Source organism: Leptonychotes weddellii, chromosome 10 (assembly GCF_054177405.1).
Source record: "Leptonychotes weddellii isolate Sample4059 chromosome 10, ASM5417740v2, whole genome shotgun sequence".
In the NCBI taxonomy this organism is placed as follows: Eukaryota; Metazoa; Chordata; class Mammalia; order Carnivora; family Phocidae; genus Leptonychotes; species Leptonychotes weddellii.
Genome location: NC_138378.1, coordinates 38,844,138 through 38,854,923, shown reverse-complemented (window position 1 = coordinate 38,854,923; position 10,786 = coordinate 38,844,138).

Here is a 10,786-nt window from a genome sequence, read left to right as displayed (position 1 = left end):
GCACAAACAGTGAATCATGGAACACTTCATCTAAAACTAATGATGTAATGTATGGGGATTAACATAAGAATAAAAAAAAAAAAGAGTAGAGCTGGTAACTCTCAGTAATCTCTGGCTTTAGGTAGAGCTACTGTAGCCAAGAACGTCCCTGCACCCTTTTCTCCAGAACTTCTGGAGACGCCAAATTGTGCCCACATCCTCAAGATACATTCTTCATCCTGCTGAGTCCCTGACTGAACATATAACTTACAAGGATTAATCCTGTGACATAAGTAAGGCAATCATTCCAGCTAAGAGCTTGGGGATGTTTGCCTCACAGGTGACAAACTATGTGGACAAAACACCAACTAGAGCAAACCAAAGAATGAGAAAACCAAAGAAGCCAGAGTGTCAGCATAAAGACTACTCTGCAGTCATTCAGTCTTAATTTGGGTTCCCCAGAAGCAGAATCTGAGACAAAGACTCAAGGCAGCTAGTTTATTGGGAGGTAAAGGGAACCCAGATAGTGAGGAAGTGGGACAGGGAAGGAAGGCAGCCAACAAAGGGTTAAGTTATCAAGTTAGTGACGTTATGGCCAACTGAAACTCATCCTCTGGGGAACCTCTGGGAAACCATCTAAAGTATGTACTTCAGGGCCATCCCACCCATTGGGAGAGGTAGTTGAGGTATTTATACACCAACCTACATCAGTTCTTGGCTGAGGACAGTTCCTAAGGATATTCATCCCCTGGAACTTCCGCTTGACTTTGTGAAGCAGAGTGACTTTCCCAGGATTTGGAGAACCTCCAAAAACTCTTAGGCAAAGAGATTCAGATTCAAGCCATGAGAAGCTTGGGCAGCACAAACATTAAGTATTAAGGCCTGAGGGACTAAGCTGGGCATCAATAGTGCCTGGTATGTGATATAATCCCCTTGTGTGCAAAAGTAGACACATGACCAGTGTGGCTACAAGTTGGTCTAGAGACAGAGAGATCAGGGATTGAGACAGAGATTCTGCAGGATCTCCCTACATGGAGACAATGTAAGTGTGCTGGCTTGCTCCTATGGTGGTTTAGGAAAGAACATGGAGGAGTGACTTTGGAGAATGTTTCTTGACAGGAGGGCCTTAAAATTCACCAAATACACATTGCTTGGCAAAGCACTGGGCTAGCCTACACAGATGAAGGGTGCAGAGCACTTGTCCTTAAAGTGGTATATTTCCAGGAGGAAGTGAGGATGGGTAATGCATACAAATGATTTCCTATGGAGCAAGATGTGCCAGGTGTCACAAGGAAGGGAAACCTAAAGCACTTCCCTGAGGGACAAATTGTCTCTGCTTGGGTGAGCATGCAGGCCTTCTTTGAGGGGTGGGTGATATTTGAGAAGGTGCCACATAATGGAGAAGTCTTTGGCCAGGACAGATGGAGAGGAGGGAGATCACTCTAAGAGTGAAGAGTGAAATGACACCTAGCACAGAGGCGGGGGGTTGGGGGGAGGACAGATGAGCTCCCAAAATACCAAGCACCTGGTGCATACGTGCCACACACTCTGAGTAATGCTGGGGGATGGGAGGAGATAAAGCGTCACAGGTGAGCTGGGGTCCTGGTAAGGGCTTGAGTACTCACAGAGGACCCGCTCTGTCGACTGAGAAGCCAAAGGTATAGCATTACATCAGACTTGCTAAAGGACAACTCTATCAGTCTGTCAACATGTTAATAGGCATGGAGGGCCAGAACTGGGGTGGTGGCAGCAAAAACAGCAAGGCACAGATGCATGCAAGGGATTTAAAAAAAAAAAGGCAGCTAGTGAGAGAGCCAGAATATTCCTTACCTGTGCTACACAACAGAACTTTCTGATACGATGGAAATAATCTATGTCTGCACTCTCCAATACAGTGACAGTTTACCCCCTGCTACATACTGATGGCTCATCCAGATTTGGCCATGTATGCACGTACAGGAGAGTCTATCTGAAGTGCCAAAATGAGACTGAACAGAACCTTCCAATCAGCTGGGAATTCCCAATCATCCTTGTAGAAAGCAAATTGTCCTCAAGAGGCCCATCTGAAGTGTGAAACACCCTTGCCAGCCCATAAAGAATGTTTGGAGTGCTGCAGTTTGAAACTGAAACCCCAAGTGGGGAGCCCTTGGCTTCTAGCAGAGCCTGAACAGATGTCCTGGAGGGGGAGCAAGGTCAATCACCACTTTGTTGTGACCTGCCAGAGTAGCTGTCTGTCATCAGTTGGCAGCCCCACCACAGAACATAAGCCAAAGATGGCACAGCCCTTGATGGAATTGAAGTGAAACATTCTGTACAGCACTCTGAGAGGTTCTGGAGGCTGGGCGAGGCTGGGAGGGAACTGAGCTCTGTGCGCAGAGTTGTCCAACCATTTTACAGCCATTACCTCCCTTTACCTCCACAACCACCCCACAGAGTAGGTCTTACCATCCCCACCTCGCAGATGACAAATCTGAGGCTGAGTTACCACTTATCTGAAGTCCTGCTGCTGCTAAGAGACAGGCTAGAATGGGACTGAGGCAGGAGTGACTCCCGAGCCTGGGGTCTTCTATTGCACCATACACATCCCCAACAGAGTGTCTCTGATCTCCTTAATGTCACCCTTTCGTCTTCACATTACAATCATTGTTTTATGGGAAAAATGTGGACACTGTTCTAATTTATAATTACAAATATTAATATTTTTAAAACTCCAGGGGCGCCTGGGTGGCTCAGTCAGTTAAGAGTCTGCCTTTGGCTCAGGTCATGATCCCAGGGTCCTGGGATGGAGCCCCACATCAGGCTCCTTGCTCAGCGGGAAGCCTGCTTCTCCCTTTCCCTCTGCCTGCTGCTCCCCCTGCTTGTGCACTCTCTCTGTCAGATGAATAAAATCTTTTAAAAATATTTTTTAAAACACCAATCTACTTAATGGCTTGCTTTATTTATTCTCCTTTATTAATAGACTCTGTTTTGCAGAAAGATTTATGTTTACAAAAAAATTGAGTGGAAGGTAACAATTGAGAGTTCTCATACATCCCCTCCTCACCCCAATTTCCCCTATTATTAACAGCTTGCATTAATGTGGTACATTTGTAACAAGTGATGAACCAGTACTGATATATTATAATTATCTAAAGTCCACAGTTTACATAAGGGGTAACTCTTCATATTGTACAGTTCCGTGGGTTCTGACAAATAATGTCATGTATCCAGCATTACAGTATCACATGGAATAGTTTCACCACCCTAGAAATCTTTTCTTAAAAGATTTTAATTTACTTTTTTTTTATTTTTATTTTTTTTAGAGACAAAGTAGGGGAGAGGCAGAGGGAGAGGGAGAGAGAGAATCTTAAGCAAGCTCCACGCCCAGTGCAGAGCCCAACGCAGGGCTCAGTCTCAAAACCCTGATATTATGACCTGAGCCAAAATCAAGAGTCAGATGCTTAACCGACTGAGCCACCCACAAGCCTCCACCCTAGAAATCTTATAAAGATGGTTAAATGTTGCACCCATTTATACGTCCCTGCCTCTATCCCCTGGAACCCCAGGCAACCACTGATCTTTTTACTTTCTCCATAATTTTGCCTTTTACAGAATGTCATGTAGTAGGAATCATACAGTATGTAGCCTTTTCAAACTGGCTTTTTTCACTTAGCAATATGCTTTTAAGGTTCCTCCATGTATTTTTGTGGCTTGACAGCCCCTTTCTTCTTATTGCTGAATAATATTCCATCACATGGATGTACCGCAGTTTGCTTATCCACAGACATATTGAAGGACATCTTGGCTGCCTCCAATTTGCCTGTCCATTCTGTTCTATTGATCTATTTACCTATCCCTTCACCAATATCACACTCTCTAAAAAACAAACACAGAAGTTTATTTATGTATGTAAATAAACACACATAATCACACATGTTGTGCTCCTTTCGGGAGAGTATCACACTGTCTTAATGACTTTAGCTTTACAGTAAGAGTGAAGCTCCATAGTGTCAGTCCTACAACTTAGTTCTTCTCTTTCAACACTGAGTAGGCTATCCTGGGTCTTTTGCCTCTCCATGTAAACTTGAGAATCACTTTGTTGATATACACAAAATAACTTGCTGGGATTTTGACTGGGATTGCACTGAAGCTAGTCAGGATCAAGGTGGGAAGAACTGACATCTAAACACTATTACACCTTCCTATCCATAAACATGTAATAGCTCTCCACACATGCATTCAACTCTTTGTTTCTTTTCATCAGAGTTTTCTAGATTTCCTCCTATAGATCTTGCACATGTTGTTAGATTTATAACTAAGTATTTCATTGTTTTGCTGTTAATGTAAATGGTATTTTTAGTATCAAATTTCAATTATTCATTGATGGTATATAGGAAAGCACTTGACTTTTGTATCCTTGTATCCTGCAACTTGGCTATAATCACTTACAAGTTCCACGAGTTTTTTATTGATTCTTTTGGATTTTCTATACAGGCAATCATGACATCGGTGAACAAAGACAGTTTTATTTCTTCCTTCCCAATCTATATGCCTTTTATTTCCTTTTCTTATCTTATTGCATTGGCTAGGACTTCCAGTAGACTGTTGAATAGAAATGGTGAAAGCAGACATCCTTGACTTGTTCCTGATCTTAGGGAAAGAGCATCTACTTTATCAGCATTAATTTTACTGTTAAACATTCTATGTGACATGGAGTAATGGGTCCTCTATCCATATTCCCTTGGCACTCAGTCTTCCATGTCTGAGGGCTTTCTCTGGCCACAGAGTGTGTTTGGCCCATTATGTGGAGAAGGCCAGGAGTGCTGGGGAGTTAATTCCCCCAGAAGTAACCTTCAACCAATGGAATACAGGAGTTCATTTAAATGCTCTCTGGTGTCCTCACCCCTTGAGGAGATCAATCTTGCATGTACTCTATGAAGACTCCCAGTGGTCCCCTGGGGGATGAAACCCCTATTGCCCAAAAAAGTTACCTACTTATTATTACCTCATTTATTGGCTTCCGTCCTTTGCCTGTCTCACTTCCCACTCCTGTACCAATGCTATTTGGGTCATTTCCCAAATAAACTAGTTAAATCCTATTCTCAGAGTCTGATTCTTGGGAAACCCAACCCAAAACCAGGGCTTATTTCCATGCCTGTGGCAAAACAGAGATCCAAAACAGTTCCGTATCAGTTTTGGCTACAGGTGATGTCCAGGACCCAACTTCGGAAAAACATGGCAGGTGCAAACCCCTTTATGCTTCAACACTTTTACCAGGCATAGAACACCTGCAAAATCACATCCCAATCCCTTTTCCCTTTATGGGTGAGAAATCTACCACCAGGCCTATAAGGTCCTCCATAATCTGGCTTCACAAACTTATCCAACATTGTTTCCCAAAGCTCCCAAGTCTTCCTCTTTGTTCCAGCCAGACCTTGGTGCAAACCCCAAACTGCTGACCATGTGGTCCAGCCTGAACTGCTGATCATTTCCAGAACAGGCCATAAGGTTTCACTCTTCTATGCCTCTACAAATGCTACTCCCATTTCTCAAGATGGCCCTTCTGCCTTTTCAATCTCCTACACATCCATTAAGACCCAACTCAAGCGTTGTTTCTTTTGTGAAGCTACATTCATCAGGCCAAATTAGCATTTCCTTGAAAAATGCCAATAGATACAAAGATGAAAATAAAAATATCCTTTTTCTTCCATAAGAAACCCATTCTTATCATTTGATACATATATTTCCATACTGTAACTTGCTTTTTGTACCTAAAACACCGTCAATATGTCCCTACCTCACTCAATATTGAACAACCTAATTTTTAATGACTACTCAATATTCCAATGTATGATTGGTCTATAATTGAATATGATCATAAATCATACCATCTAATCAGTCCAAAGGTTAACATGGCCAGCTCAGCAGAAACTTATCATGATGGATACCTAGGGCAGAGTACAGGTGTCATGGCTCTGTCCCAGGTTCCCACAGAGCTTTGACAAGATATAAAGACTTTGCTCTAGCTGATGACCCAGTCACTTTTGCCACGGCCAGTATTTTATGTCTTGGATTTTAAGCTTCAGGAGGACAGGAGAGCTAATCAGCTTAATTCCCTGTATAAGGCATTATATTAGTAAATCATCTGGAGGCTGGTAAGAGAAAACCAGGCCCACAAATAGAAATTGGTACTTAATTGTTCTGGTAGGTACAAACCAAAGTTGATGTCCTACCTTGAATTTCCATATAAACCTAATGCAGACTAACATTCCAATAATAGTAATAACAACAGTAATAACTAATATTTTATAAAGCTTTAAAGTGCTTTTGATGCTCACTATACCCCAAAGCAGATATTATTAGAGATGAGAAAATGGAAGCCCAGCAAGTCTAATGAGTTTATCCAGTGCAGTTAAGGGGTGGAGCTGGGACTTAAACCTTAGGATCCCAAGCCCAAGTGTTGTGCTCATTTCCATCACGTGATGCTATCTTCACACAGGGAACAGTGAACCACCCTAGGACAGTGGGTCCCTGATACATACAAGATGACATGCACAGGTCTATAGGATGCAGACTCAGGAGGCTCTCCAGGTGGTGTGGGCAACCTTCCAGGGAAGGTCATATCATTCATTCTACAGAACATCCTGAATGGAAACACGGACTCCCTCTGACCTAAGCCACAAAGTGTGGAGTGTGTTTTTGCTCTTGTTGGGCAGATTCCTCCAGGTTCTAGCACAGCTCCTCACCAAAAACAGCTTTCCTGTGACTCCTGCAGGAAGGCCCCTATCCAGAACACAGATCTCTCGGAGATGTGACCAGTGAATTGCAGCTAGATGTGTGCAGGGTCAGGAACAGAGACACTGGGAGAAGAATGTCACAGCTGGCATTAGGAGACTCCAGTCCTACACCCACCTTTCTTCACAGGGGTTGGATGAGAGCCACATCCTCTACGGGCTTTAATTTCTTCATTTATAGAATAAAAAAACCTGCCACATGACTTCAAAGAAGGCTGCCTTCTAGGGCTTTCTTATGGACTGGAAACTGCATCCACTGGACAAAGCTGTCAAATTCCAAAGCACGGTTCCTGGGTGAAGGGGAGTTTTCCCCAGTTACTGAGTGAAGGCGGATTTACTCCATCTTTAAGTCCCGGTTCCTTTCTAGTGTGACACTGTAACATCTACCGTTAGAGTGTTTGAAGGGAACAGATGGCCATGCTCCCTAGGTCACTAGATAGGATGTTACAGCACTGGCTTTCTGGGAAGACAACAGAGCCCTTCATGGCCTAGCATCCCTCTAGAACAAAGTCTAGATCCCAAACCTGTATGATCCTTGAATGACCTTTGGAGCATTCATAAAATACAGACTCCCGGACTCCACACCAAGAAATTTTAATCTAGTGCGCCTGGGTGGGGCCCAAGAATCTGTATTCAAGGAAAAATTTTGCAGGTGATTCTCAGCAACTTCTGTTGAGAACGTCTCCATAAGCCAACTTAAAATTTTCAACCTAAAATGCTTTGTTCGTTTGCCTATCATGGTGCATCTCAAGCTGGGAGATTTGAAAAAACTCCATTCACAGGCCAACTTCCCAGACCAATTACATGAGCCCCTCTGGGAGTGATCCAGGCGTATCTTCAGAACTCTCCAGGTGACCCCAGCCGGGGAATAGTGCCCTCATCCTACAGAATAGTGGGGAGGTCCTCAACCCTGCAAGTCCAGGGTCCTGGACTAGAACTCTCATCCTATCATTCACCTTGTGCCAGTTCCCTTACCCTCTGGAGCCTCAGCTCCCCTTCAAGAAAAAAGGGCCCATAAAACCATCATTCAGTGGGAGTGAAGACTAAGTGTGGCCTGCATACCAATTACCCAATGTACTAACAAGCCCCTCACTGAATCACACCTTACAACTGCACTTTTTACATTACTATTATTATTACAAACAGAAAATCGAGATGACAAGAGGCAGAAATCGGGACCTCATCACATTATTTCTGGATGTTTATTAGAACCACACAAGTCTCAGTTGCCAAGTGGTTCCCAGCCTCGTTTGAGAGGACCTGGAAATCCCTGGTCCCCTAGCCCCATCACTGCTCGCCCCCCACCACTCGTGCTCCCTGCACAGGCTGTGGGGAGAGGGGGGAAGTAAGCAGGCTGTGGGGGTGAGAATATCCATGCCCTCTGTCACAATGCTAGCTGTATTATTTGCTAGGGCTGCCTCAACAAGGTACCATAAATGGGGTATCTTAAATAATCGAAATTTATTGTGTCACAACCCTAGAGGCTAGAAGTCAAAGATCATGGTGTTGGCGGGGTGGATTCTTCTGGAGGGTTCTGAGGGAGAACCTGTTCCACGCTGCTTGCCTTGCTTCTGGTGCTCTGCTGTCAATCTCTGGCATTCTTGGCTTGGAGAATTATCACCCCTATCTCTTTCTTAATCTTCACATGGTATTCTTCCTGAGAGTGTCTATGTCCAAATGCCCCCATTTTACAAGGATACCCATCATACTGTATTAAGGCCTGCCCTGATGATCTCATTTTAACTTGATCACCTCTGGAGGAAAAAAAAAAACCTATCTCCCAATAAATTACATACCGAGGTATTAGGGATTAGGAAGCCAGCATATCTATTTGACGGAGAGATACAATTCCACCCATAACACCCTCCTAAATGTAGAGATCTGAGACCATCCCCCTGGGTCATGCACATGCCCCAAGTCCCACTGACAGAGACAGGCTGCAAAGCGCATGCAAGGGTGTAAGGTCCTGGCTGGAAAACCCCTTCGTCAAAACTCCTTGCCTCACAAACCCTCACAAGAAAGTCCTGTGGAGATTATACAAAACTCACTTTTTTTTTCCACTTGGAACTCCTCTGCCTCCCTCTACCCAATCTACTGTTGCCTAAACATGACTGATCACACACTTCAAGTGTCACCAACTCAGAGTTGCAGCCGAGTGACCCGGCTCATGGTCAGGACCTGCCAAGGGCTATCCCCAGCTCAGCTCTGTCTTCTTCCCTGCACTTGGTTGCTGGCCTTCAGCCCTCAGCACTTGGCAAACCTCATGGCCCCGTGTTAAGAACACAGTTCTACCCAGCAGGTAGGTCAGGGTGGGGCCTCTCTGGAACACCACGTGGGAGCCAAGTGAAATGTGAACTCCAGTATTTGTTTAACAATTTCTGCTTCTTCCAACACTGCCATACCTTAGGTTCAGTTTTCCTAACCTGTTCCTATTACTTTTCCTTATAAAACAGCAAATAGCAGAATTTCTGAATGGCTAAATAAGTGAACTGATATTCAGTTATCCTATAAATTGTTATATGGACTCAGAGATATTTTATGAATGAATATTCTCATGGTATTCTTCATTGAGTGTATTTATTTACAAGCTTCGTTCTGCAGGGCGAATAGCCACACAGATGCTGAGCAGGTAAAAAAAAGACAAATGAAAACAGGTACAGACAAAAAAAAATTACTGCCCTCCATTAAAATGTAGCCCACACGATAAAAACGAGGGCTGTGCATGGTTTTCCGAACCATAGCTATGGCCCAATGAACTCCCCATGGAAATACAACAGGGAGGGTATAACATGAAGCTCTGGAAGCATTCAAATTAATTACAAACAGGGACTGGTTTGTTGGAAGCTCTGTGTCCAAGAATGCCTTTCCACGATTCAGCAAGTTTATAGCTCTTTCGAAGCTTGGCAAGAGTCCCTGTGCTGAGGAGAAGCTATCCCCTTCGAAACGTGGAAAGTCCCTGTGCGAATCAAAAATGACATCTTCATGGCAACCCATGGATGTTTCCACTCAAACGGGGCCTTCCAGAGCCAGCCAGAGAAAGGCAGTGAAGACCCCTTCGAAGAGGCAAAATTGGGCATGTAACTCAGATTCAAAAATCACCAAGAGGCTCACACTACAGTGGAGTCAGACCCCTAAAAATAATCTTGATAATAAGAGCTGTCGCCAAGTGTGTGTTTATTCCACAAACTGAAGTCAGATGCCTTGCGAGCTTTAGCTTGCATCATCTCTGCAGCCCCATATCATAAGTGCCATGATGCTCCCATCATATTAATGTAAAACCTGCAGCTCTCCAGCTCAGCATCTTGCCCAAGGTCACACCTACAGTGATGGAGCCAGGTTTCCATGTTCCATTGGGCTCCAGAGCCCAAGCCCAAACCCAAACTGAAATTGAATAGCCAATGAGATCAAACCACCAAGGCATCCAGGGTGGCCTGACCCCAGAGGCCAAAACAGTGCACTGTCCAGCCACGATTTTTGCTTCTCGAGTGGCCCTAATGGCAATGTGCAGACATGGCCTCTGGGAGTTCCTTAAGTCTGAGAAGCAGGGAGCTTGATGGCGCCTTCATAAAAGAACCTAAGGGCTGCAGTGCTTACTAAAATGTCAGAGAAATATGATACACAACGAGCCAACAGGCTCTGAGGATTGTTGACCCTATTATATGACAGACAAACTGTGGGAGGCAAGCCCCAAATTAACATCCTGACTCTTCAAAGGCTCCACTGGCCAAAGTCTGTAGCAAAGATGATGTGGCAAGGAAAATCCTGGGTTTCTCATGTGGAACTTCCTAATCAAAAGCTTTGTTTCCTAGCATCTATCAAAGGTAAAAATTGTAAATTCATTATCTTCTTTATCAACCTAAGTAGTAGTAGCTGCAAATATGTGGATACTTGACTTTAAAAATTCATATGAATGAAAGGCACAATGTCTGCAATTTCTTGATTTATTTTTTATCATCTTGAAGTAGCCAACATGATAGATCAATTGCAAAAAAAAAAAATGCCCCAGTTCTTCATTCATCCCTTTCCATGCCCCT